This window comes from Doryrhamphus excisus, linkage group LG2, assembly GCF_037039965.1.
Source record: "Doryrhamphus excisus strain RoL-2023G ecotype Guam linkage group LG2, RoL_Dexc_Guam_v1.1, whole genome shotgun sequence".
In the NCBI taxonomy this organism is placed as follows: Eukaryota; Metazoa; Chordata; class Actinopteri; order Syngnathiformes; family Syngnathidae; genus Doryrhamphus; species Doryrhamphus excisus.
Genome location: NC_136358.1, coordinates 13,961,901 through 13,989,863, shown reverse-complemented (window position 1 = coordinate 13,989,863; position 27,963 = coordinate 13,961,901). Strand labels below are relative to the sequence as shown.

The following is a 27,963-nucleotide window of genomic DNA, read 5'->3' as shown; positions in this document are numbered from 1 at the left end:
CCCACCACTGTACCTTCTACCTCCCACTAAATGAAGAGGTGGAGTTCCATCTGCCACACTGCGTGGAATCTTTGACTGACAGCGGTCACATTTCCAAAAAACCAGGAGAAAAAAAATACTGGAATGCCGCAGCAGTAATTACTGGAAGAGGCCCGATATCGAATGGCGCAAGCGTGCACTGTTACAAGCTGCGTTTACGCCTTACTCACTGACCCCTTCCTTTTTATCTTGCTGGCTCATTGACATATAGATTGTCTAAACCTCGCAGGGATTCTCATGTTATTTGCGTAACTAATTAAAGTTATTTTGGATGCGCAAGCGTGAGCTTCTGTGGAGGACTTCAAATCGAATGTTGTTGGTCTCCGACAGACCCCAAAGTTCAGCATTTCTCGTTACTATTGCAGTAAATTGATCCTTTACAAGGTCTTGGTTTATAATGAATCCCAACTTGCCCCTCTTGCTTACTGGACTGCATGTAGGCTGGGTTGGCAAAATTCTGGGACTTTTCATAGTTTTAAATGCAACAACAAAGTCGATACTATTTTTATAATGTATATTACTTTCAGGTCGAGTGGTTAGTGCGCAGACCTCACAGCTAGGAGGACCAGGGTTCGATTCCACTCTCGGCCATCTCTGTGTGGAGTTTCCCCGTGTTCTCCCCGTGCATGCGTGGGTTTTCTCCGGGTACTCCGGTTTCCTCCCACATTCCAAAAACATGCTAGGTTAATTGGTGACTCCAAATTGTCCATAGGTATGAATGAGTGTGAATGGTTGTTTGTCTATATGTGCCCTGTGATTGGCTGGCGACCGGTCCAGGGTGTACCCCGCCTCTCGCCCGGGGCTGAGGATGGGCTCCAGCACCCCCCGCGACCCTCGTGAGGAAGAAGCGGTAGAAAATGAATGAATGAATGAATATTACTTTAATGGAAACTCCAATTCACTTCCAAATCAGTTTTCTCTCATCATCTACCTCCTGAGCCACTGCCACTGAAACATCAATTGGAAAGTTTCACAAGCTTGCGGGGATTGGAGCATCATGTTTACAGTATGTTGAATGACGTGTCGTTGACGTGTTTGCTCTAATAGTTTCCCACTGGACACCGACTGACTTTTGACGTTCACCTTCACACGGACAGATTTATGGCTGGTTGTTTGAAAGCTGGGAATGGCAATGGCTCAATTAGAACGCGTGTGAAAAAAGGGTCACTGATGACAAAGTACAGGGTTGTTCGCCACGGCATCATTTGATAGCCGCTCTCTACAGTGAGGGTGCAGTTGTACAAATGGTGTCTCATTGTCCCTGAGTGTGTTGTGTTGTGGTGCAGCTGCAGTGTCAGCCTGTCTCTTAGCTTGACCTTGTAACATCCATTCAAGGCAACAATATTTGTGCTCTTCAAAGCACACTTTTTTTTTTGCTCTACAAGGCTGGAATCAGCCTTTCAGCCCAATACGGCCATGGAGAAAAGTTAGGAGATTTGACCATTTTTGTCATTTTTATTTGTGACAAATTGTTGCGTTTTAATTTTGCACTTATATTTTTTATTTACCTGATATCATTAATGCTATTTACAGTATATCGAACCTTTCATGGGACCCCAAGCTGCAAAAAAAACTATATTGATAATAGTGATGTCAAGACATTTAAAAAAGAGATTAATTTGATCAATTGCAGGATTTAATTAAATAATTTTGATTAATTAACACTTTAACCTCCTTTAATATTTTTAAGTGAGATTTAAAGAGATTAATTTGACCAATTGCAGGATCTTTTGACCTCTAATATTTTTAAGTGATATTTAAAAAGAGATTAATTTGATCAATTATAGATCATAATTAATTGATCTGTTTTTTATCTCACTTTTTAAAAAAAAAACTTGAGGTATTTTCATTCATTCATTACATTACTGTGGCAAATTATACATGGGAAAAAAGGATGTTTCATTAAGTACTTTATTGTTCTTAAAGGGGACCTATTATGTTTTTTCCACTTTTCTGACCTATAAATGTAGTTAGAATGTTGTATTCTCGTGCTAAACGAGGTTATGAGCATTTGGAAGTGAGCCCTGAAAGAAGTTTGAGATGGCTCAAAACGCTCGGTTTCAGAGAGCGTTGCAAAACGGTACCTCTGTGATGTCACAGAGGAGTGGACTTCCTTATGGGTGTGGCTGTAGGCACCGTATGCCGAGTTTGGTTGTCATTGTAGTTGATGGGTCACTGGACGCAGATTCCAACACCTCTGTAAACCCTTTGTCTTCCACTATGGGCTTGTAATTCATTGCTACCTACTTGACGGGAACATTCATCATTTTGTGTGTCTAGTTTATTTTGCCCAAGTACTTTGCTATGGCTCGCCAAATTTCCTTCGCTGCTAACGTTAGCCGTGATGTGGTAGGCTAGACTTAGGCTGTTTGGTGGTAGGTAAACTTCTCCCAACAAAGAAGACATATCACTATATCACACACACTCTATTTCTATTTCCACACATCTCCTCACTTTGCCCTCCCAACTACGGCGAGAGCTGATCAGCTGATGCTAACCCAACCCAAACACAAGGGCAGCCAATTTGTGTCCATCTTTGTGGCTGAGCATTGTTTTCCAAACTCAAGCACAAGATACCCAACACATAACAACACAGTTCAAAAAAAGAAAACACAATAATTAATTGTCTGTAATCTGTAATTAATTAATCACAATTAATGGTTGATTTGACACCCCGAATTGATAATACTACTACTTCCTACTATGATATGGAAGGGAGGGGGCAGTGGCTGCAATAAGAAAAGTGATACTAATTGAGGTAAATTACACATAATTTGTGATCAGTAGCCCGTATTCCTCCCTTCACTATACCCTACGGTGAGCTTTACAGAACCTTCAAATGCAAATGGACACCTCTACAGAGGAATAATACAGTCTCTCATTACTGCTGCTGCCTCTGTAGTGCGTGTGCATCAACAGTATGTGCTCAGATTCATGTTGTGCTTGACTTTCATCCTTTCCGTGATGAATAGGCTCTGCTATAGGGATCACATTTCCTTTCAAAAGCACAAAGAGAATGTGAAAACAGAATGACGCTAAAGTCCTCCACATCTGACCAAAAGTGTGACCTTTTTGTTTTCCCACTTGAATGGCAGCCGTACAAATAATCGTGCTTTGCAAGAAAAAAAAAAAAATCCACTCGACCTTGCCTTTCACATACACAAACATGACTGCAACTGGACAAGCCCTGCAATGTCTGATTGGCTTTGAAGTACATGAAAAAATGAAGGTAACACATTATCCTTCACTGACGTTTTTCATTAGGGTTTCAACCGTGGCCTACATTACAGCAGATGTTTGTAGACGGGGAAGAAATAGTGGCTATAAAATCAATGTTGTTGGTCGTTTGGTCAAATAATAGCAGGTGAACTGTAATTAAATACGCTTTCAGCAATGCGTAATCAGATTAAAGTAGACTGTTTGAGTTACTTGGAGATCCAGTTTGGAGAACAGTTTGATTTGATGGCCGCACGGTGGGCACGTTTTTACCACTTTGGAAGGAAAACTTACTAAAAGGATTTTTAAAAAAGGCTTTGCTACTAGTGGTGTGTCGGTCATGAACGAACGGGTCAAAAGAACTAGTTTTGTGAATGGAATGAACGAGGTCACCGCCCCTAAAATACCCATTCAGTCCATTCAGTTGCAAATGCTTTTTTTTTGATTGGCTGGAGAGTCAGTTCACGGTTCCTATATGCTTGCTTGCCTGTCTTATCCTATCGTCGCACCTCGCTCTGTGGGTGGGTGGTGTTACCTGACTGAAAGACCGAGACCGAGAGATTGACCGACACTGTCGGTGACCTTGTTCATTCCATTCACAAAAAAGAACTAGTTCTTTTGACCCGTTTGTTCATGACTGACACACCACTAATCATCTCGTGTTGTTGCACTGTTGAGTCGGAACGAAGGTGAACATGAGTGAACGGACTGACTCGACACGGCTGACCGGGTCTATGCACAGGGGGAGATCATAGGCTAACGACCAATTGACTGGAATGACCGAAATGAACAGACTTTTTACTGAATGAACCGGAATGATCCGGTTCACTGAAATGAACGGTTTTGCCCACCACTATTTGCTACGTGTCTGGAGCTCGTCCGAGTATCCGTCGGGCATCTAAAGACGGGGGATCTGTAGGTTTGATCCTTTTCTTTATCTTCAGGGAATCTTCAGACTAATACAATATGACCGTGAAGGAGACAGGCGTGGCCAAACACAGCCCATGAGCATTAAAGCTACAGACACGCAAAACAGCATGTTCCCAAGAGGGCATACTAAAATAAAATCACTTATATACATATAGGAGAACATTTGGTTGGTAGCATAGCATAGTGAATTAAGGCTGACGTTGATTAGACTGGATTTTGTGAGACTGAGAGAACTTTCGTCAATGTATTAAAATCCGCTGCCTTCTTTTTTTGTACATATTCTCTCAAGCATTTAACGCTTTCCTGAAATATCTTGCTTGCAAATCAGCTTTAGTCGTAAACCCGTAAGCGCTTTCAACTCAAGCCGGTAAACATTTTAAAAAGTGTAAGATTCAATTTCCACTTTTCCTCTCAATGGAGGGGATAAAAACGCTGGAAATGCACAAGTCTGTAATCCACAGTATGCCAGATATTGCAGGGCAGGCGCAGAAGCCGAAAAAAGCTGGACTTTTCCTTCTCGGTTTCTGCAGCTGGATTCGACACAGGGATTTAACCCCCCCTCTCCTCCTTCCCTTCCGTCTTCTATCTCACTCTTTACTTGGAGCGTGACTGAGACTGTCACCTCGGACGGCTGCAGGCAGCCGATTGCTCCATGTGAGAACAAACATGTCTCATTTGCCAAAACACAGATGTTCCCTTCTGACAGTCGAGGAGGGAAGCACTCAACCCCGTCGCTCGAGAACAACGGCACTGTTCTTTGTCGCCGGGCTCCGCGAAGCAGCGAAAATCCATGTCAAGTCGCTTCGATCGCCAGATATGGTAGCTGTCATGGCTGTTTTTGAAGCATGAACTCCGGTCTAGAAAATAAGCAATGCTTTAGCACGTTGTCCTGATGGCTCGCTAATCAAATCATTACACACCAGCCCGCAGCGACGCTTAGCAACTCCAGACGCCGCCGTGTCAAGCAGGCGAGAGTGGACGCGAGGAGGCTCACTAGACTCCTCGGGCCTTTGCTTCACTTCTGATCTTCTGCTCATATCTGATCATTTTTGGATGGGCGCTCATATCAGTGCTGAGATGCAATTCATCACATAGCAAATCAAGACCGGAGCAGTATCTTTGTGACTTTGTGTCAGCTCTGTGGATTACTGTTCCTGTGGGTTGTCAAAATAATTGATATCTCTATAGACCGGCAAACAAACTATTTGCTTTCTTACAGATACCATATTGATGCACAATGCTTATTTTACTGTGATGCCACTTTCACAACCATTTCACAAATAAACACTGCAATATGCAATACATTTAGAAAAGCCAATTTATTTAAACATTTTGTCTCAACAACATTTTTCAAAAGCTATTAGTACCATTGGGCTGCACGGCACGCAGGCCTCACAGCTAGGAGACCCTAGTTCAATTCCACTCTCGGCCATCTCTGTGTAGAGTTTGCATGTTCTCCTCGTGCATGTGTGGGTTTTCTCCAGGTACTGCAGTTTCCTCCCACATTCCAAAAACATGCTAGGTTAATTGGTGACTCCAATTATGAATGAATGAATGAATATTAGTACCGGCCATTATTCTGCAGATCAGTGGGTCTTAATCCATCCTTTTTACAGTCACATATGCCTTCAGACTGTTTTGTTACAAAATGTTACAAACATTTTGTAACATTGTCTTCATTCATAACATTCTTCTATGAGTGGTTGATTTTATAAATATCATATACTTTGGGCTGCAATGTGTGGGTGTGTTTGCTGGGATTTACAAGTGTCCCTGAATGCAGCGGCAACTTGTGTCCAAGGATTTACGAGATGAACATGAGCAAGGAACAACTTGCCGCTCTGTTTCCTTCCCGCTGCGGTCTCCTCGCACTGCGAGGTGTTCAGGTGCACTCTTCATTTTGAGAATTTGACGTACGCCTGGGAGTACACATACCCCACTTTGAGAACCACTGCTATAGATGATTTTGTCTGATCTTTCATGACAAAGAATATTGTGTTCTATAGATGTATATATGTTTTGCTTATGTGGCAGTTCTAATATCATAAAAACCTCTACCAATATAAACAATACAAAAAATGGGTTTCACATCAAAATAATAATTTATTTACAAATGTGAACTATTTATAATTTCCACCTTGTGGCTTAAAATTGCTCTAAAGGTGACATACATTAGTGCAGAGTTGTGTTACCACCTCTGTTTGTCTCTTGTTTTTGAATAAATTTATATAATATGCATATATATATATGTATATAATGTCTTTGGTATTGAATGAGTTAAAAAAAAAACACGCTCAGCTATTACATGTCCAACTAATACAATTTGGAAAGCTGCACATTTCCATGTGGCACAAACATCAAGTAAAGTGCAAAGTGTGAAACTCTGCAACAATACCACACAATTCCTGAAGTGTGCTATTAGGTTAGACGTAATGAAAGAAGACCTATAAAGTCATTGTAAATTGCTTATTTATGATCCAAAGGCCAAACCCTGGAAATAATACCAAACCACAGACATACTGAGACAGCAAGCTTTTCACTGGCGCTCTGGTATCAATATCGGCAGAAAAAAATATTTCCGATATGATCTGATATCTCTTTGGACATCCTGACTAAAAACACAGCAGGAAGCGTGTGATGTCATGTACTAAAGAAACCCGACACACATGTGGGCCAACTGCTTATGCTCTCAAATATTATCCTAAACTGTCAGTAATGTTAGTAAAAGTATCTTTTGAAAGGCAGAAGCCTGCTAAGCACAAACAATACAGTACTAAAAACTTCAATTTTTACAAAAAGCAACATCAATGTTTTGTTAAAATCTTCCATATACTACTGTGCGTATAGAGCCATTCACATTGATGAGTTCACATGTCATCCATATAAACCCTAAGCTCCAAATCCGATGCAGGAATGGTCTTGCTGTGCTCTTAGTGCTCCCTATTCATCAAGCGACTGTCACATTCAAGACAAGAGAAAAATTAATTGCATTTGGCCAAAAACGCTGTCACCTGACACTGATGCTGTTTGCCCTTTTCGAGCGTTTAGCCACTGAGGCGACCTTCCATAATGAAACACTGAGATGCTATCTGAGAGGTCGCGCTCATCAAAACCGCAACGGTCAAATGTGGAACTAGAAAGACAAGATAAGCAGAGGATGATGACAAGGTAAGAACTGTATGCAGGAATTCAGACGTACTGGTGATCTTGTGGTGATGAACGTGTTCATTTCCTGGAGTGTGTCTGCCTAAATGATGTCTAAATTAAGTCCAAAGTCACTCACACCACTGATGTGCGATCAGAGGTGGCTGATTTATAATAAATGGATGTGTGTATATACATCAATGAGTCTTTAATGTAAATGTGACATGATTATGATAAGGTGCTTGTCACTGCCATCTTGCCATTGAATAAAGAGAAAAAAATCAGTGGGTTTTTTTGTTTGTTTGTTTATTTGTTTTGACAGCGGCATCAGCTGGAGGGCAGTCAACTGACCACCGTTACACATGCACACGCACGCACACACACACACACACAAACACACACACATAGTTCAGTTCCAAATGTGAAAATTATAACTAGTTCAGTGTGTTATTTTTTTAAATATATTGTTTTGATGTTAAACACACCTTTTTGTGTTGTGTTGGTACAGTTGTTTAAATATTTGAGCTATCATTATTATTATTTTTTTTAAATCTGGTTTTCTCCTTTTTTTAGTTGGAAACTGATATTTTCCTGAACCTTATGTTCTACTGCTGATTATTAAGGAACGGAAAAATGTAGAAACAAAAAATAATTTCTAATGAAAGACAGCAGATGAATCTTTCTTTTGGTGGGTTCCATGTTTATATAGTCAAGGAACATTCTGCGTGCCATCGATACACAAGGGTTTGTCTGGGATTGAATGAGTTGGTCCTGAAGTGAGTACTTTCATTTTCTTTTTCTGTTTTTTGTACTTTTTTGGTGACACGAGCACTTTAAGAATTATTACGTTGTCTGACCAGATTCCTGGGACCGAACCAAATACCTACAGTATTACACGTGCCAGTATTGCAACTGTATTGTATAGCTTCAAGTTGGTGTAGGATGCCGTGTCTTGCACTAGTTTCCAGTCATTATCAGGGTATACCATTCCCAGGACTCCTTGGGTGTGTACGATGGGTCGCTACTATAGAGTCGACAAAGGTTTCTTAGGGTTTGGAGTTGGAATAAAGTACCTTGCCTGAAAAAAATGAATAGGTGACAATTAGACATAACTGATGTAAATCACACAACTTCCCTCCATTAAAAATGTGTCACATTGTCCTGTCAGTTTGTCCTAATGACAAATGGAAGCAAACCATGAGCGGCTGAGGATAAAAATGGCCGTGCAGTGATGCGGGATAATGCAGAGGATGCAAAATAAATGATGAATGGGAACTTATATTTATCCCTGACCACCAGAATGGTGTGGAGTGGTCAGCTTTGATTTCAGTCCATACGTGCATGTATTTGTTTCATGTTTGCAAGTATAGGCTCAAACTCCAGTGACAATGACACACAACTCTCCTACAAATGGAAACATTACACTTCCACAAGCTGCCATTTAGCACTCCAAGCAAACAGATGTGTGAGATTCTTGTGTTAAGAGCATATGGTTTCTCCCTAACGACATAAAAAAATAGCAGTGCCTCATATTGGTTTTACCTAATAAAGACAGGGTCTGATTTGAAGGTATGATTTCAAATAATAAAGCAGGGGTCACAGAAGGCCTTGAAATGAAATGTGACTACCTGATGAACTTTCCCACGTCGCATTACCTACAGCCAATAAGTGTGAGGCTTGGAGGGAGGGTTCGAGATTTGCCGCTCGCCGGCTGTCATATACTTTGATGAGTAGAAAAGGTGACGCGTGAGGTGTTGGTTCACGAGGGAAATCTATTTTAAGGCATGCAATGAAAACCTTTCTGTGCCATGGCGACGACAGGCAAGACTTTGACAGGCAATTATGACATTCTTTAATTAGCTCATAAGCTACGCTATCTCTGTTAGCCAATTATCATCACCAAATGCCAGGTTTGATGCCTCCTACCCAGGTCGATATGACAAGGACGGATACTGTGCACTGCATGCCACACAGTGTGTGATATTCCCAGTATAGAAAAGATAAGCAAAAACACTTCTGAGATGGCATGGTGGATTCTGTGTTGTATTTATACAACATGACATTTTTCATTTTTCATTCATTCGGCTCGTACAAAAACCGTCAACGAAAAACAAATAGACAGAGAGGCGGAACTGTGGAAAAACCATCATGCCAATTTTGTTTGATTTAGTGCAAGATAACGCAGAATATCATGGCAATGAATAACTACAAAGAGATGATTCCATGTGAAAAATCTGTTAATCAGATAAATGCCTGTGCTTGGTGCTGGATATTTGCCCTTAGAGCATTTTAGAATGGTGAGACAAACTTGCAGAGTAATTAAAGCTTAGGTGCTTTGAATGGAAGCTGAAATGTCAACGTGTGTTGCCTGCATTAAGATGAAACTATTCACTGGTAAAGTTCACTGAAAGCTAGTAGTTGAAATGTCGCTTCTCTGATATCAAGATGTATTTTTTTTATTCTTTTCAACGAAGCCTAGATGGTATCCGATTCAGGTCGTATGGTCACTTGACGGATACACGTACGGTAATCCCTTCCTTATTCATTGGTTCCAGATCCGACCATGATAAGTCCATTTCTGCAAAGTACGATTCCCTCTTTACTGTACAAAACCTCTTTAAAACCTTCTAAATAAGTTTTTTAACATGATGAGATCCTTTTGGCATGACGTGACTCCCCTAATCAGATATAATTAGCTATTTAAGACATAATTAACAGTACAGAGTTGACTTTTTGCTTGGTGTTACGGCCACAACAGTAGCCTGTGTGATTATTATGACTATTATTATTATTAAACATTACTTACTAACCTAGCGACGAAGTGTAGAAGACAACATTCAATATTTGAATGTGTCCTATTAATGACTTCTATTTCTATTTCAGTTCATGTAGTCATTTTTATGCTTGGAAATCTTTAATTTAGGCACATAAATATGTGACATTTACTTGAATATGTATTTTTTTAAATTTGTGAATATATTTTTGAAAAACTGTGAGAGTGAACTGCAACGTGGCAAGGGATGACTTAATATGAATATATATTAAATTTAAAAATATGTAATATAAAAAAAAGTATTTTAGTTTATCTTCTAGAGGGAATGAAACTTATGAAACAATATTTCAAAGAAAATGAAGGGGGGGGGGGGTAGGTTGAAGCATCCAGAGCACGAACCTGCTGATCTCCAGCTCTTGTGAAAATGTCGCATACACCCCCCCTATTGTCAGTGCTGTCCAATACTGCCATGAGTGATCCATAAATCATGTACCTGGTGTCCCCTTGCTGCAGTCCTGTCGTGTGGTGGTACCAAAAAACAAGAAACTAGCAAGTGGCTGATGAAGTGGAGGGGTGGGGGGATCAGTCTAAATTACATTATAATCTGCTTGATTAAATATTGAAATGCACCTCACCCCCCCCCCCCCCCCTTCCCCGAACCATCGTCCTCTGTTTTACATCAGTGAGCAACAAGGCTCATGTTATTTTAGCGGCGGCCCCCGTGAGGGTTATAATCCAGGCTAAGTGACAGGCTAATTTGTGATATTAGATTGCATTCATTGAGGCCTGCATTGGACATTGGCGCTATGAAAAGACCGCTCTGCGTCAGCGCTCTCATTCGGAGTCTGTGTGACTGAATCGGGAAAGGGCTCTTTGTAAGTGTTCTCAGGGGCCAAATTTCCACGGTCACTTTCAATCTTCCTGTCGGGAAGCGCGAGGGAGACAGAATTGAGCTGAAGGTAGGAAGGAAGAGCTGCAGCCCTTCCGTGACTTGAAGGTGGTGTGTTCATAATGAGCATATGTCCAAGTCCAAATAAAGGGCACAGAAACTGGAAAAAACACACCAAAATATGAGGGTGGGAGTCTAAAGCATTCAGATGAAAAGCAAGGAAGTGGTGGCCCACAGAGCATTTGTAACGCAAGTGTTTTTCTTCCCTTCCGTGGGTCCTAAGTCAACCTATTGTTGATGACCATTAAGGGTGTCAGAGGCCGGAACAAGTAATTAAAGCCAATAGAAAAATGTGGGATTAGTTCAAATTAATCCCCTCAACTTTTCGCATTTTCTTGCCCAAGTTGCTGAAATGGAAGGACATGGAAATCTAGCAGAGCATATCAGAACTAATGGGCTGGCAGCTCTCACAAATGAGAAAGGGGGCTAATGGATGTGCAGCACTGCCTAAGATGGCTGAGCCAGATTGCGTGTGGATTTAAGCGATTAAGAACACGGTGGCCCCGTCCTTGTTTTGTCGAGGAAATGTAATATATGACAATAAATGCAGGAAATATGTTTCCTCATTTGGAGAAACCCACTGCAGATGATTCAGGGAGGAATTTGGGGGCTGAGATTAGGAGCATATAAATGCCAATTAGATGCATAATATCATCCTGCTGAAAATAATGCACCGAAAAGGGTCAAATCTTGGTTGGGTGGTTGGTATTTTGAGTTGAATTATTTATCCCATTTGCACACATTTCAGCATTAAAGAGGACAGGACTCATTCAATTGTGCCACTTATTGACCAACTGATCATAAATAATGATCAGGCTGTATAAACTGTCTTGAATTATTTATATATCAACTTTATTGGCCCACATTAAATGATCAAGTCATACTTCTGCTTTACCTACACTATATGCAATATGTAGATTTAATAGCACCTAATGTAATACTGGGATGTTCCCCTGTCTGGGAATTGATTGCCTGCTGGGGTCTTATTACATTTACCAGCCATGAAAAGACAATTTATTACTTTTTACATCACATAGCAACTCGATGATGGAACTTTGGCTGGCGATGCACCGTGTATTCATGTAGGACAACTATAAGCTGAAATGATATTTAATTATATTGTACATAGGCAATCATTTGTAAGACAATTATGTCCAGAATAATTTGTTATCGTGACAGACCGAATTGCACAGGAAGGATTCCAAATATCTTCATGGTTAAATCATAGAATACCTGTTTATGACCTTCTACGTACGGGTATTAACATTATCAGAGCTCTCCAGACATACAATACACCCCTATAATCACCTTTACACTCATATTACCCAATATAGTAGATATAATCAGACAAAATAAGCCATTCAAGACATAAATAAGACCTGTTCTTGTGTGTGCGCGGCCACAACGTTACCTAGTGTTATTATTATGATTGTTAATCTTGGGCATGTTGTGAGATAATTCAAACCTACAGTAATTGTTGACAGTGATCGAGTCTGGTGCATAGTGACACCTAGTGGCCAGTATTGTTCAATTCAGTACAGTTCATCGACGTCTTCCAACTCATTCAATCCCAGCCATTTTTCAAAAGGATTCTCTCTCAGTAGCGGAGGTTTTTGATGATTTTGACGTACATATTGTGTTCTATACCAAATGAAAGGGGAGACTCTCATGTTTCATCAGAAAAAAAGTTTGTTTATACATTTTTCCGTTCTTCAATGATCAGCAGTATAACATAGGTAAGTCAAACGATGCCACAACTTAAACAACTAGGGATGTTCTGATCATGGTTTATCGATATTATCGATAACAATAATCCAAAAGGAAAATTGGCCGATATCAATACCGATCACATACATGCAGTGTAAATGTTTAAATGTACCACTGCCTATATTAGGGGTTTTCTACAGCTGCATCAGCTGCCTTCTGAACTGCAGACTCGTCCGCACTGCTGAAATCTGTTTGCACAATACGCCTTTCAAGCGCGGTGCGACACAGCCCCGCACACAACAAAAGTTCCTCCTGTACTAAAAATGCTACGTAGTGTCTGTAGGGCGGTACTCACCCCCAAATATTGCCCACACTTGCAAGTACAGTGTGTTGGGCCCGGGGCTTTATAGCCTCTGCCTGACAGATGATCACATTGCGAGCCTCCAAATGCTGTACCAATCTATAGACATTTTTTGCTGCATTTTTGTTGTTGCCGAGGGGATCGGCATTTTAAAGCAAGTATCGGCTGATATCGACATTGTGCCGTACTGATATCGCCTGATACAGATAAGTAGCCGATCGATCAGAGTACCCCTTTAAACAACATGAAAATACCCATAAACAACAATTTTAACGCCATGAATATTTACATTCTTTCATTCATTCATTTTCTACCGCTTATCCTCACGAGAGTCACAGAGGGTGCTGGAGCCTATCCCAGCCGTCTTCGGGCGAGAGGCGAGAGGCGGAGTACACCCTGGACTGGTCGCCACAGGGCACATATACAGGTAAGGGCCAGAAAATTAGAATATTTTCATAAACTTGATTTATTTCAGTCATTGTGTTCAAAAGGTATAACTTTTACATTATATTTAATCATTGCACACAGACTGATGCATTTCAAATGTTTATTTCTTTAATTTTGATGATTATAGGTGGCAACAAATGAAAATCTGAAATTCCGTGGGTCAGAAAATTAGAATATTACCTAAGGCCAATAAAAAAAAAGGATTTTTAGAAATGTTGGCCAACTGAAAAGTATGAACGTGAAAAATATGAGAATGTACAGTACTCAATACTTGGTTGGAGCTCCTTTTGCCTCAATGACTGCATTAATGCGGCGTGGCATGGAGTCGATCAGTTTCTGGCACTGCTCAGGTGTTATGAGAGCCCAGGTTGCTTTGATAGTGGCCTTCAGCTCTTCTGCATTTTTGGGTCTGGCATTCTGCATCTTCCTCTTAACAATACCCCACAGATTTTCGATGGGGCTAAGGTCAGGCGAGTTGGCTGGCCAATTGAGAACAGAAATATCATGGTCCTTAAACCAGGCACTGGTAGATTTGGCGCTGTGTGCAGGCGCCAAGTCCTGTTGGAACGTAAAATCCCCCACCCCAAACCATCACTGATGGTGGAAACTTCACACTAGACTTCAAGCAACGTGGATCCTGTGCCTCTCCTCTCTTCCTCCAGACTCTGGGACCTCGTCAGTGATGGTTTGGGGTGCCATGTCATCTGCTGGTGTCGGTCCACTCTGTTTCCTGAGATCCAAGGTCAACGCAGCCGTCTACCAGCAAGTTTTAGAGCACTTCATGCTTCCTGCTGCTGACCTGCTTTATGGAGATGGGGATTTTACGTTCCAACAGGACTTGGCGCCTGCACACAGCGCCAAATCTACCAGTGCCTGGTTTAAGGACCATGATATTTCTGTTCTCAATTGGCCAGCCAACTCGCCTGACCTTAGCCCCATCGAAAATCTGTGGGGTATTGTTAAGAGGAAGATGCAGAATGCCAGACCCAAAAATGCAGAAGAGCTGAAGGCCACTATCAAAGCAACCTGGGCTCTCATAACACCTGAGCAGTGCCAGAAACTGATCGACTCCATGCCACGCCGCATTAATGCAGTCATTGAGGCAAAAGGAGCTCCAACCAAGTATTGAGTACTGTACATTCTCATATTTTTCACGTTCATACTTTTCAGTTGGCCAACATTTCTAAAAATCCTTTTTTTGTATTGGCCTTAGGTAATATTCTAATTTTCTGACCCACGGAATTTCAGATTTTCATTTGTTGCCACCTATAATCATCAAAATTAAAGAAATAAACATTTGAAATGCATCAGTCTGTGTGCAATGATTAAATATAATGTAAAAGTTATACCTTTTGAACACAATGACTGAAATAAATCAAGTTTATGAAAATATTCTAATTTTCTGGCCCTTACCTGTAGACAAACAACCATTCACACTCACATTCATACCTATGGACAATTTGGAGTCACCAATTAACCTAGCATGTTTTTGGAATGTGGGAGGAAACCGGAGTACCCAGGTCTCCTAGCTGTGAAGCCTGCACGTTAATCACTCGTGCAGCCTCTGAATATTTACAATTTTCTAAAAATTATTTGACTAAAAATGAAAACCCGGGATACAGTAAGGGAACGATGTTCAAACCGCAAGTGGCGAGGAATGACTGTATTTAGTTTCCTTGGATTCTTTGGACATGTAACATTTCTTGGGTACCCTGATAGGCCTCTGCAACCCAAGTGCGGTGATGGACAACCTAGTATATAATGCCCAATACACAATTCTGGGAAAACTCATATGTGATTGCGATGGTTTCAGCAGTATAATGGAGAAATGGCGACTTGACCTTGGTGGAGGTCTATGCCATCACAAATGTCCTTCCAGCTATCAATAAAAACGATGCAGGCAATAAAATGCAACATGTCAGCAATTGTAACTGAAGGCCCTACACGGACAGACTTTTTGTCTTAGTATTCACACACACTTTCTAAAGGGAATCGCAATTTCTAGCTCAATTCAACACGCTGGGGTCATAATGGAGTGTGACATTGTGCCGGACAGACAAAATGGCTGCTAATATAACAGCCTGTATAATAAGCGTGAAGGAAAACGTAGCAGACCCCAGGCAAAGGAAAAATAAGTGTAACTGCAGTAAGGCAGAATTGGTGTCTTTACCTAAAAGGGAAGATAAGTTAGCATTAAACATCAGTGCATACGGGAACCAAAGATGGTGCCAGAGAGACACCCCCTCATTATAAGAGTGTAGAGGACATACAGTTGGGAGCCGGGGGTGGGCTGGGACCGCGCACGTGCCGTCACTCCACAGAGCGACGGTCGATTTCGACAGGTGCCAGCGGATAATTGGGTGGCATGTCGACTACAATGGCGGCGCTTCTGTCTCCTGGAGCTCATTACTATCACTCAGATCCCCCCCCCCCTTAAAAAGCTCCACGGCAAACATGACTCCTCGGATTTGCTAAAATTTCAACTGTGGTCTCTTGAAATGTTGACGTTAAAGGTCCTGTATCCCCCGCAGGTTTCGCCGGCTGTTAAATCATTGTCGTAAATATGAGGTTACGGAAAAAGCATAATAGGTAGGACAGTGGTGAAGTGGGTGGGCACTCCAGCTGGAGGCAAGAGAGGCTCTGGATTTAAACTGCCAGCCAGAATGGGCCTCTTTTTGTGATGTACCCCTCCTCTCTCCCATTGAATGCTAGATAGGCTCCATTTCCCCATGACCCTTTACACTCTGGTTGGCTTGATAGGAAAAGCGGATAGATGGAAGTGTGTATAAGCCAGTGAGTGTGTTTTTTTTGTCCTGCCTCATTGCACAAAGTAGATAACAGTTTCAACAGGTGTCCTTGAAACTTTGAACCTGAGCTGAATACTTCAAGCGTTACAAACACCACAAATTCAAAAGTTCTGAGGACAAAATAAGTATGGCATTGTTGTCTCTGAAAGACTGCATTCACACAACCGTGTTAAGTAGCTTCTCAATCCAATGAGCGCAGTCAAACACATTTTAGGCTGCCAAGGAGAAATTACTAACTGCATTCAATCATGATCACGCAGGAGTTGTCAAAATAACACACTGAAGTGGTGGCAACGTAGAACGAACCTGGCCACCTCAAACGTATCCACCTGAAAACAGTCAACAGTCACTGAGACGTTTGATTGGCAAATAGAATACAAATGGAACAGCGCAAAATGATGTATATGTATGTTGCGCTTTAACACGATAGAGAATCCAGCATTTCAAGAAATGCTACAAACGTATTACAGACAGTATGAATTGCCTGTGAAAAAACTGAAAGACATATGAAAGGAAAAACTGCATTATTATAATTACTGCATTATTATAAAAACAGTAGCTCTTTCTAGTAAGAACAAGTAACGAGCTATAAGAGAACTCACAACAAGCCCATGACTCAATATAGCGCACGCTGTCATCTTAGATAGATTGTTAAAATCGTCACACAGCAACTTAACACTCAAAAGGTAGCTTAGAAATATAAACGACGGTGGTCAGCAATATAGCTGACCACCCTCTGGTGGCCCGGCAGCCATTGGCCAATGAACTGCTTTGCTTTCGGTACTTGTTTCTTCTTCCACTCAATTGCCTTCTAAAGTTTTACAAGTTTGAAGTGCACTTCAGCCTTATAATGTTGCACAACTGCAGCATCAATTATGGACAATTAGCACAATGTTGTATGCAAACTGTTTGGGCTGCTTGCACTCTGATGATGAACCAGCACATTGCATTACAGAATGATGGCTTATTATAGCAAGATTGTGAACTTTTATGAGTCTTTGACTGCAGCAGGAATTCACAGTTATCTCACTGTAATGTTTGGTGTCCGCTAATAAGACTCCGTAAAGGAGCATATCCATTTTGTGCAACTGTCTGATAGCTATGAAACCCTTGCATAAATGTCATTAAAAGAACAATGTCAACAGATAGACGATAGACTGCCCACTCCAGGTTTGGTAATTAGCTGCCTGTATCTTGAGCTTGCGAGAGTAATTGGTTGCTCAGCCTTCGACTTCAAGCTCAAGTTAACCATTTCAGAACATGATTGGAAAAGAGTCCTTGATGGAGACCCAAAATGAAAAATTCAGCTCACCGTAAGGAGTACACAAATCAAAAGTGCTAAAAGACCACAAAGACGATTGGTCACATAAGCAGTACTATTGGTCCTGAAATTGATTATTTAGTTGCAAATAAACATGCAAAACAAAAAAAGGCATTGCCACTAGAGGAGAAATTGGCAAAAAGAGTATGCAGCTGCATTGGCCGCACTTTGTTAGCGTTTATTAGCTGAAAGGCACTAAAGGCTGAAGTTTGAATCATTTTGCATTTTGCCCATTGCCAATATAAGAATATTGATGAAAGCCACTGACAGTGTAACAAAACCAAAAGCAAAAACGTCCGCAGGCCACAACCAAATGTGTTTTCCTGGCTCTGATTTTTTCCCATCGCTTCCCCTTCATAACTGCGGCTGTCGGCTGGCAGAATGTAAATGAGCCTCTCAGCACATGGTGTCAGCGCTCTTCTTAGTCTCTGGTCTCATTAGAAGCCGAGTGGAGCTGACATTTACTCAGCCACTGTGCTCACTAGTTCTTCATGCGGGGCGCTCCAGTCAAAACAATACACAGTGAGATACTCCTGTGAGCCCTGAATCCTGTGCGAGAATGTTGTGACGTGATTGTATGTTGACTTAAAAATGTAAATATGCTAGCATGATGCCTTTACAGGCAAACAAAACAGTGGAAGGACATTCCGGCAATGCGGAACAATGTTAAAATGTAGTATGCGGCTTTACAGATGCCCTCTTACTGCCGATACAGTTCAGTTTTGTATGCCCCTGAAAATGATTGACAAAAGTACAATATGTCTTGGTTTTCATACATTGTCTTGGTTATCGTACAGCCAAACAGTACCTAACAAAGTAGTGGTTCCTTTAGAGCTGGGACACAATAGACAGATTCTAGCCAGGGAATCCTTTAATCATCTTTATTATGTTTTGTATGTGATTGTAATATACGTAATGGCTTCTAAGTAACACAGTGGGGAAGGGTTTAACCGAGACACAAAAGAAAGCGAGCCGGGTCAATAAAAGGTAAAGGTGACTTTAATTGTTTATTTAGAATGTATATACAGTAATCACTCGTTCATCATGGTTAACTGGTTCCATAATAAGTGAAGTTTTAAGTTGGATTCCTTCATTATATATGGAATATTTTCATAGTTGGAGCATCGAAAACATGTTTACACCCCCCTAAGTATGTTTTTTTAGCATTATTACAGTCCTCTATACATGAAATAACACCCCTATAGTCACCAGTTAAGTTTGTAACAGACTAGGGTGAAGCAGCGTCCCATGGCTCTTCCGTCAATAATGTAAAAGTGATGTTAAATGTTCATTTATCAATCAATTTCATTGTGTTTTTTTGTTCATATTTCTGTGTATCTGGAACAGATTAATTGGATTCACATCATTTCTGAGGGGAAAAATTGCTTTGGTTTTGGTTGTTGTTTGACCTTGTTCTCATGTGACCCAATGCGTAAAGTAAGGACATAATTGGGAAGCTTTTGTGACATATTATGCGATTTTACGCATGGCGTGGGTGGTAGAGTGGTCGTCTCCCAACGTGAAGTTTCGTGCAGGTTCGATCCCTGGAGGTATCCTTTTCAAGATACTGAACAGCCAGTTGCTCACGATGCTGCGTCAGGAGCAGGTAAAGGTGCTCATGGTCCCGTCGAGGTAGAAAAGCACAATGCAATTATTGAAAGATTGTTTATGAAAAGCTTCTAAAATATCATTTTAAAGAGAAGAAATTTTTTCAGACACACACCCTGAGGAACAGAGTGCAGCAATGGGACAGGATTCGAGGTGTCCATTTTTGGTTCATAGTTACTGTTGCCAAACCACACTTGAGTACACTTGCAAGCCAACTCAGCTCCACTCTTTTTTTGTCATTTGGGGTAAAAAGCCAGCATTGTTGCGTGTCCTTGTGGTATTATTGCTGTCGATGTCAGCATGACACCTTCCCTGTGGCGGGATTAATTAAGATTCAGGATTAATAGCAAACACCAACGTCAGGGTCATTTTGCTCAATAAGCTGCATAATTTTACACATTCTTTCCTCTCCAGTATCACCATTTTAAATAGATCATTAAAAGCAACTATGAATTTAGGCGAACAACAGTCGTCTCCTGAGCCTGACAGAGAGCAGCTCGGGTTTGAAATTAATAGGATGGCTATGGCTATTTCCTGACTCCTGCTCCTCTGGGGACCCCGCAGCTCTGTTTTTCTGCTGTCCTCTCATCCTGTTACTAATGCCTGATTCCGTGTAACCCTTATCTCTGCGCTCACGACATGGCCAGATAGGGCTCTGTGTGTAAGCAATTAAAATGGCTTATTTTCCAGATAAGTGAGAGAGTGCGGTTAGATTGGAAGCCACAGGCTGCCAGTATCAAGTCTTTAGGTTACAGTCCCCCCCCCCACCCTTTATAGCCCCGGTAGCCTGCGGGCGTGCTGAGAGCACCCAGCAAGGCGCTCCGAAGGAAGGCCAGAGGGGGAACCATACACAATCTGTGTGTTTTCCACAAAGCTAACACAGTAAAATTAATATTTAAACACAGATCATCAAGATGCGGGTGCCGTTCGGAGCAGGTCAAATCAAACAAATATTCATAATTCTCTTTCTAATAAGCCAAAGACGCTTTGTGAGATTGCTCACATCGGTGCATCAAAGCAGGTTTCCAGCTGTGAACAGGCACACAGGTGGAATACATCTCAACTCTTCTACTCAGGGATTCCAAAGACAAACTGAAGACTTTTCTTTTTTTATTAAAAAAAAATCCCCACAGATATAGACGAGCTCACGATGAGTAATATATTGTCTTCATTGGGTGTGTAAATGGAGCACAGTGTTCATTCATCAGCTGTAACTGCAAGATGACAGCATTGCCATTATGACCTGACACTCATTGCTTAATTACTTACACCATTTGTCTTTCTGTCGCTTGAACCCTGCTGGCGGGACCAACCTCATTTCAGGCTATTGGCATGCTGATTGGAGCTCTTGTGCACGAGTGATGCTTCCGATAGCAGCTCTTCATGATATAGCATTTTTACTCAAATCAAAATATTGATACTTTGAATCATTTGAGGTCATGTTTGTCTGAAATGGATGATTTTTTTAATGAATGCATTCAATCCCAGCCATTCTTCAAAAGACATCCCTCCAGCCATTTTTGATGATTTTGACTGATTTTTCAAGGCACACAAAATATTGTGTTGTAGGGCTATATAAACATGGTGTATACCAAAATAAAGATTAGACTCCCATAGTTCTTCTGTTCTTTTGTAACCGGCGGTACAACATATTTGAGTTTCAGCAAAATTTCAACATAAAAGGGAGGAAAATTTGCTTTTTGTGAAAAGATACACTTCAAGCATAACTTTCACTGACATTAAATTAAAAAAATATATGTACCCAACTTCCGTTACAACAACGGCCATCTCTGTGTGGCGTTTCCATGAGCTTGCATTTTCCCCGGCTACTCCCACTTTCTCCCACATTCCAAAAACATGCTAGATTAATTGGCGACTCCAAATTGTCCATAGGTATGAATGTGAGTGTGAATGGTTGTTTGTCTATATGTGCCCCTTGAGTGGCTGGCCACCAGTCCAGGGTGTACCCCGCCTCTCGCCCGAAGTCAGCTGGGATAGGCTCCAGCACCCCCGCGAATGAATGAATGAATGTACTATGTCAACTATGCCACAACAAAAAACACAAAAAATTGTTGTTTTACATGAAAAAAACAATTTCTTTACAATATAACGATTTATAATTTTCACATTTGCAACTGAAGTGAGTGTGTGCATACATTTTGGTGCACATGCACGCATTCACGTGTTAAAATTTCCCTTCGATGCTTAACCTTATGCTTGCTACACGTCTACTTCCTGCTTGCTATGGAGTGCTTTATTACAAGGGAAGTATACATACACAACTCTTATAAAATGCACTTGATGGAAAACAGAGATCCACTGCTTTGTTTCCAGGTTCATCATCACGCGTCTTACAACCATGTACCGTGTCGTCTCACAAAAAAAACACTCCAAACACTTTTTGGACAGTTTCGTCTGCACCCATTTCCCATTTGAGTTAGCTTCATTGTGGGTGGGCTATGATAGTTTGTCCAGTACTTTCATGGTGTGTGCAAAAACCATCTGGGACTCCATATCCTGTTTACCTGCTCTCAGCAATACTGGACAGAGACGCAAGTTCCCAAGTCATTACAGTTTGTTCAGGTCACAGACAAGGTTGAGCGCTCCCATCGCCCTTCGTCTTTTTATTTCATACCTCATCATATTTACTCATTCTCTCCCAAGTTGCAGTTTATTTAGAAGCTGGTGAATTAGCTTTACTAGAAATGAAGCAGAGGGAGATGGAACCTCAGATCAAACAGAATGTGGAAGAGCGCATGGATGGTGGTGTGGGTGGGGGGGAGTGGCAGGCTGGCGGGACAAGACCATGCATCCAACTTACATCAAACACTTGGCACAGTGGGCGCCAATCACGACCTGAGATTTAACTCTCGTTCTTGGCGATGAGGAGAACCCCAAAAAACCCGCTGAGCGCCGTGTCACGATTGGGTTTAGGTTGCAGCACTTTTTTGTTGCACTACTCTAAATGTATGCGCCTTCGTTCCTCAGTAACTACTCATTAGTTATTCATTAGTTCCTCTGTAACTATTCTACGTTGTGCACCTTAGTTCTTTAATACATACTCATGAATTTTTCATTAATTTCTCAGTAACTACTCTAAATGTATGTGCATTGGTTAGTAGTTCTTCATTAGTTCCACAGTAACTCCTCTACGTTTATGTACCTTAGTTCCTCAGTAGCTACTCATCAGTTCTTCATTAGTTCTTCAGTCACTACTCTACGTTGTGCACCTTAGTTCTTCAATACATACTCGTGAATTCTTCATTAGTTCCTCAGTAACTACTTTAAATGTATGTGCCTTGCTTAGTAGTTCTTCATTAGTTCCCCAGTAACTACTCTACATTTATGCACCTTAGTTCCTCAGTCACTACTCACCAGTTCTTCGTTAGTTCCTCAGTAACTATTCTGAAATGTATGTGCCTTAGTTATTAGTTATTCATTAGTTCCACAGTAACTACTCCAAATGTATGTACCTTAGTTCTTCAGTAACAACTCTACTCATTAATGATTTATTAGTTCCACAGTTACTACTCTAAATGTATGTCCATTAGTTCCTTAATAACTACTCTACTCAGTGATTCTCAATTAGTTCTTCAGTAACTACTCTAAATGTACGTGCCTTCGTTATTAGTTATTCATTAGATCCCCAGTAACTACTCCTAATGTACGTATGTGCCTTAGTTATTAGTTATTCATTAGTTTCTCAGTAACTACTCTTAATGTATGTGCCTTGGTTCCTCAGTCACTGCTCACCAGTTCTCCATTAGTTCCACAGTAACTACTCAAAATGTATGTGCCTTGGTTTTTAGTTATTCATTAGTTCCTCATTAACTACTCTGAATGTATGTGCCTTAGTTCTTCAGTAAAAACTCTATTCATGAATTCTTCATGAGTTACTCAGTAACTACTCTAAATGCGTGTGCCTTAGTCATCGTTCTCCACTAGTTCCACAGTAACTACTGCATTTTTGTGTATCTTATTGTGAAGTGAGACCAATAGGTTTTGTAATTAATTAATGTGAACTGCATGTTCTACATTGTGTGAACTGTAGGCTTGTTTACTTATTGTTGCCGTGTAAACAGCCAAGGGCTGATGCTTGTAAATTAGCATTATTATTTCAGACTGAAATGGAGCATCCAAAAAGAGAAGAAATGTGATTTCAGTGACTCTGGAAGTGGCATCGGTGCCAGTGTTCCAGAGAGTTGAGATCTAATAGGATTTTAACTTTCGAGGATGGTCCAAAATAGGGAAAATATGCAGTAAGCAGCATTTGTCTGGGTAAAATAGAGCAGGATGGCCAGGCTGTTTGAGTAAAAACTACTAGGTAGAAATAAATTAGAGGAAAAAGGAAATGGCACAAAAACCACAAATTCAAAGAGTTGATGGTGTGTCACGCGCCACAGCTGGTCATTTTTCGACCGGTTGGCTCAAAGTGCTCGACCATAAAGCCTCAGCATCATCACTTGGATCGACAGGCCAGAATTAAAAAAAAAAAAAAAAGAGGTGACATTGGGCTGATGCGCTGGCGCTGGCCAGACAAGTCAGCGCCAGGTCGTCCAGCTGGAGGAGGACCAGCGTGACCCGAGGCAGTGAGCCTGCAGCGTTAAATCCTCATCATTCATGGTGAAGGAGCTGTTACTAATACAATGCTTCCAGCTAATTGGAACCCACCAGTATTGCCAGTTGTGCTTAGAGACAAGGACACAAAATGGGCCAAAATATCGGGACAGCAAAAGAATTGTCCTACAAATCTTTGGAAACAATCTGGTATTGCAACCATTTTGCATTTGATCACGTTTTTGTGTTTGTCACATAGGCAGGTTGTGATGATATTATTGCCTCATAGAGTGTATTTGCAGTCGGTCTTGTCATATAGAGATTCATTGACTATATTTTGGCTGCAGGTCCTGTCATATAGATCATTCACTTGCATTTTTTGAGTAGGTTCTGAAAAATTGCCAGTGGATTTTGGAATACAGGATATGCTAGAAAAAAAGAAAACACTCCTGTTTTAGAGATAATCTTTGATGTAGTTTTTGTATTTGTGTTTTGGGCAGGGAGGTCCTGTCCTGTCCTGTGGAGGATCTTTGACTAGAGGATTTGGAATACTTTAAAATAAAATAGCGGTCTTGTTATATACAAAATCTTTCACTGGTGTTTTTGCAGTGGGCTCGTAAACACAGCAGAGCGCTCCTGTCTTATATAGAGGATCTTTGATTTCTATTTTTGCTGTAGGTCCTTAAAGACAACAGAGGGATCCTGTGACATAGAGGATCTTTGACTGGTGGATTTGGAATACATGCCGAACAACAAAAAAGTGCTCCTGAGACAAACATTGACGAACATTTTGGCTGTTTGTCCTGAAAAACAATATGTGGGGTCGTGTCAAATAGATGATCTTTAACTAGTGTTTTTGCAGTTGGTCTTAAAAAATGGAAAGCATGCTCCTGTCATATAGTATCCAGTTTTTGACCAGAGGATTTGGAGTATATTGGAGTATTACTTAAAAACAAAAGACCACTACTGTTATATAGACTGTTTTTGACTACTGTTTTTGCAGTTGGTCCATTTAGAGCAGGGGTGCTCATTAAGTCGATCGCGATCTACCGGTCGATCACGGAGGTGGTACTGGTCGATCGCGGCGTGACATTAAAAAAATATCATCCTAGCATCAATGCCGTCACTTGATTGATATACAGGGCAGCCATTCAGATGACAACTGAATGTTGCCCTTCGGGGGACCAATCAAATCAAACAACGTCTCTAAGTGCAGCAGAACTTACGATGTCAGCCTATCACCCATCCCCGTTACTTGATTGACATACAGGACAACCAGTCTGATGACAACTGAATTTTGACCTTTAGGTCACCGCTCATGCATAAACAACGATGCAAAGTGCTAAGCTAGTCGGCGAATTGCGTCAGATTTTAAGCCCTCGCTAAAGTTTATGGTCACTAAAATGAGTGAAGTAGCTGGACCAAGTAAAAAGGCAAAAACATATCACTTCCATACGGAATGGGAGGTGGACTTTTTTTTTCACAATGTCTTTTTCGAAGTGCGTTTGCCTGGCTAACCTGGCTATCAGCAGCTACTGTCCGGACTATGCATCCCTGGCTGATTCAATTCAGTGCAAGTCATCCAAGTAAACTCAGGTAATTACAAAAAATGTTAATAGTTAATTATGTGTGTTTTGCAATATTGGCTTATTTGGTTATGTAAGGTACATCAACATACATTGTACGTACAAATAATCCTCAATACATTTGAAAATAAACAGATGTTTTGCATTTTTGTAGTGGGTAGATCATTTTGACTCTGTCATTTTAAAAGTAGCTCGCATGCTGAAAAAGTGTGAGCACCCCTGATTTAGAGGCTCTTTGACTCGTGCTTAAAACAAAATATCACGCTTGCTATACGGTATTCACAATCTTTAACTTGTGTTTTTGCAGTAGGCCCTTAAAAAGAGAAGAGCACTCCTGTCTTATAAACACTCTTTGACTAGTAGATTTGGAGTACGCTACCAAAGATGTATTTATACCTTTTTTCAACCCGGCCACTCACTCCCAAAGACGTATTTATACCTTTTTCCATGTTTTGAGAAGGTTATGAGGTGATGATGCAACTCCACAATAGAATAGAGCATGTTTAGTGCAGTTTTAAGCTGAAAAAATGGCCACAAGGTGGCAGAAGTGCATTTTATAAGAGCTCGGCCTGCATCTCTCCCATGGAAATACGTGCTCTGCCACAACCAGGAAGTGACAAAGCAACTTGTCTACTGTCTTGTGCGAAGGAGGTTAAAGGAAATTTAACACATACACACATGTGCACAGTTCAGTTGCACTTGTAGTTGCAGTTCATGGTGTTATGTTTGTAAAAAAATCTTGTGTAATATAATACAAACATGGCCGGTACCGAGAGGGGTGGCTTTTGAAAAAAGTTTGAGCTAAAAACAGAAGAAGGCTCCTGTTATACAGACAATCTCTGACTACCATTTTTGCAGCCCTGAAAAACATCAGGGAGTTCCTGTCATAGCAGCTGCGCAGCAGAGCACTCCTGTCACATAGAGGATCTTTGGAGTGCATGCTTAAAAACTGAAGTGCGCTATTGTTTAATAGAAGATCTTTGACCTGACATATTACATTGCTTTGGTTTTAAGACAATATTATTCATTTGTCAGAGCCTTGCATTGACATTGCATATACAAAATAAGAATAACAGTGAATGGAGAAGTTGGGCTTAGCTATGTGAACACGTGTCCTCCAAAACAATTGTTGTACGCCATGAAAAGACAGTTAATGGAGTTTTCATGATGATTAATTGCTTTTGATTTACTTCACATTAAAGATGTGAGGGCTTTGTTTATGATGATGTACTATATGTATATAAAATTGTTGCTCGTGGAATAGCCGAGAAAGAATAGTTATGGAAAGCCATGAAAGCACCTTCCCTAATATGATGTTATAGTTGTCAGGGTACATATTGTATTGTCCATATTCCCACCACACCGCTCTCTCTTTCATTTGCTCCCTGTCTGTTATTTATCATGGCTATTATAAGAGTGGCAGCAAGTATATAGACTAGGCTGCAGTCTGGAGCGCCTCTGCTGCTACATTTCATCATCAGAGGACTCATATTTGCAGTACAGGCCGGCCAACATTGGACTGGAGGTGAAATCAGTAAATCACAATTAAAATGAATAGGGAGCTGCTATCATTCCTGGTTGTGAATTTCACTCTAGTTTCTATTTGGGGGGGGGGGGGCAGAGGAGCCTGCAAGTGCAAGGCTGGATTTGCCTATCAGAGTTTGTATTGCAAGTGCAAAAAAGTGTGAGCTTGTCGGTTTCAATGCAAATCAAACTACAGTGAGAGCAACATTTGCCATTAATAAATAATCAGATGTTTGCTTCCTCTGCTGTGGGGAGTGGGGGGGGGGGGGTAGTCAATCCCCCCACTCATAAATTGCAGGTGTGAGTGAATAATTTTGACTTTTCTCTTCGGCTTGACAGTTAAATGCCCATTTTGCAGGTAATTGTTTCAGTATTGATTAGATATAGTAGGTATGCCAGCATTCAAGGCAAAGTTAAAGAAGACAGTGAATGCATCTTACCTGGAAGTGTTCCACTCCCTTCCCGCGCATTAACACCCTTTTAAACCATGAGGTGGGCTGCGGCTGCTGCTGCTACAATCCAGTGTTAAGATCTGGTAAAAGACCTGATTTGGTGTCACTTTATCAGATGTGATTATTGGTCCATTAACGCAATCACTGATGGCATCTCAATCGCCACTACAGAATCAAATCCTCCTCAGCTGTCTTCTGGAATATCCCACTAGCTCAGTTCAAGTGGATCAAAATCATTTTACACAATTCCTTAGTGGTTCAGAACCCACGCGTGGAATGCATGTCTGGCTTTCTTGGTCCTGGCGGTGAGAGTCCGCGTTGGCTTGTGGTTTCTAGCGCGTCTCGGCACAGTCTGACAGCTCTCCTCTGCGCACACCAACTTTTATCAGCACTCCAACCGGATTCCACTTCAGCGTCATATTCTGCAAACTGCATTTTTCTCATTGGACCGTGACCGTGTCCAATCAGAGATGTCATCATCTTCCAAATTATATTATATTAATGATGGTTGGTTGTATAAAAACTAATAATAATGTGGTTCT

The 27,963-nt window shown here is 41.0% G+C and overlaps 1 protein-coding gene across 1 annotated transcript in view; it reads right to left on the bottom strand.

Annotated features, from left to right (window-relative positions):
• The window catches only part of LOC131132437 (chemokine-like protein TAFA-2), a 47,273-nt gene extending 19,437 nt beyond the window's left edge, over positions 1 to 27,836 (bottom strand). Inside the window, exon 1 of the mRNA XM_058078044.2 lies at positions 27,410 to 27,836. The gene's annotated coding sequence lies outside the window, so the exon portion shown is untranslated. The remainder of the gene's footprint in view (positions 1 to 27,409) is intronic.
• Positions 27,837 to 27,963: the final 127 nt, after the last annotated feature.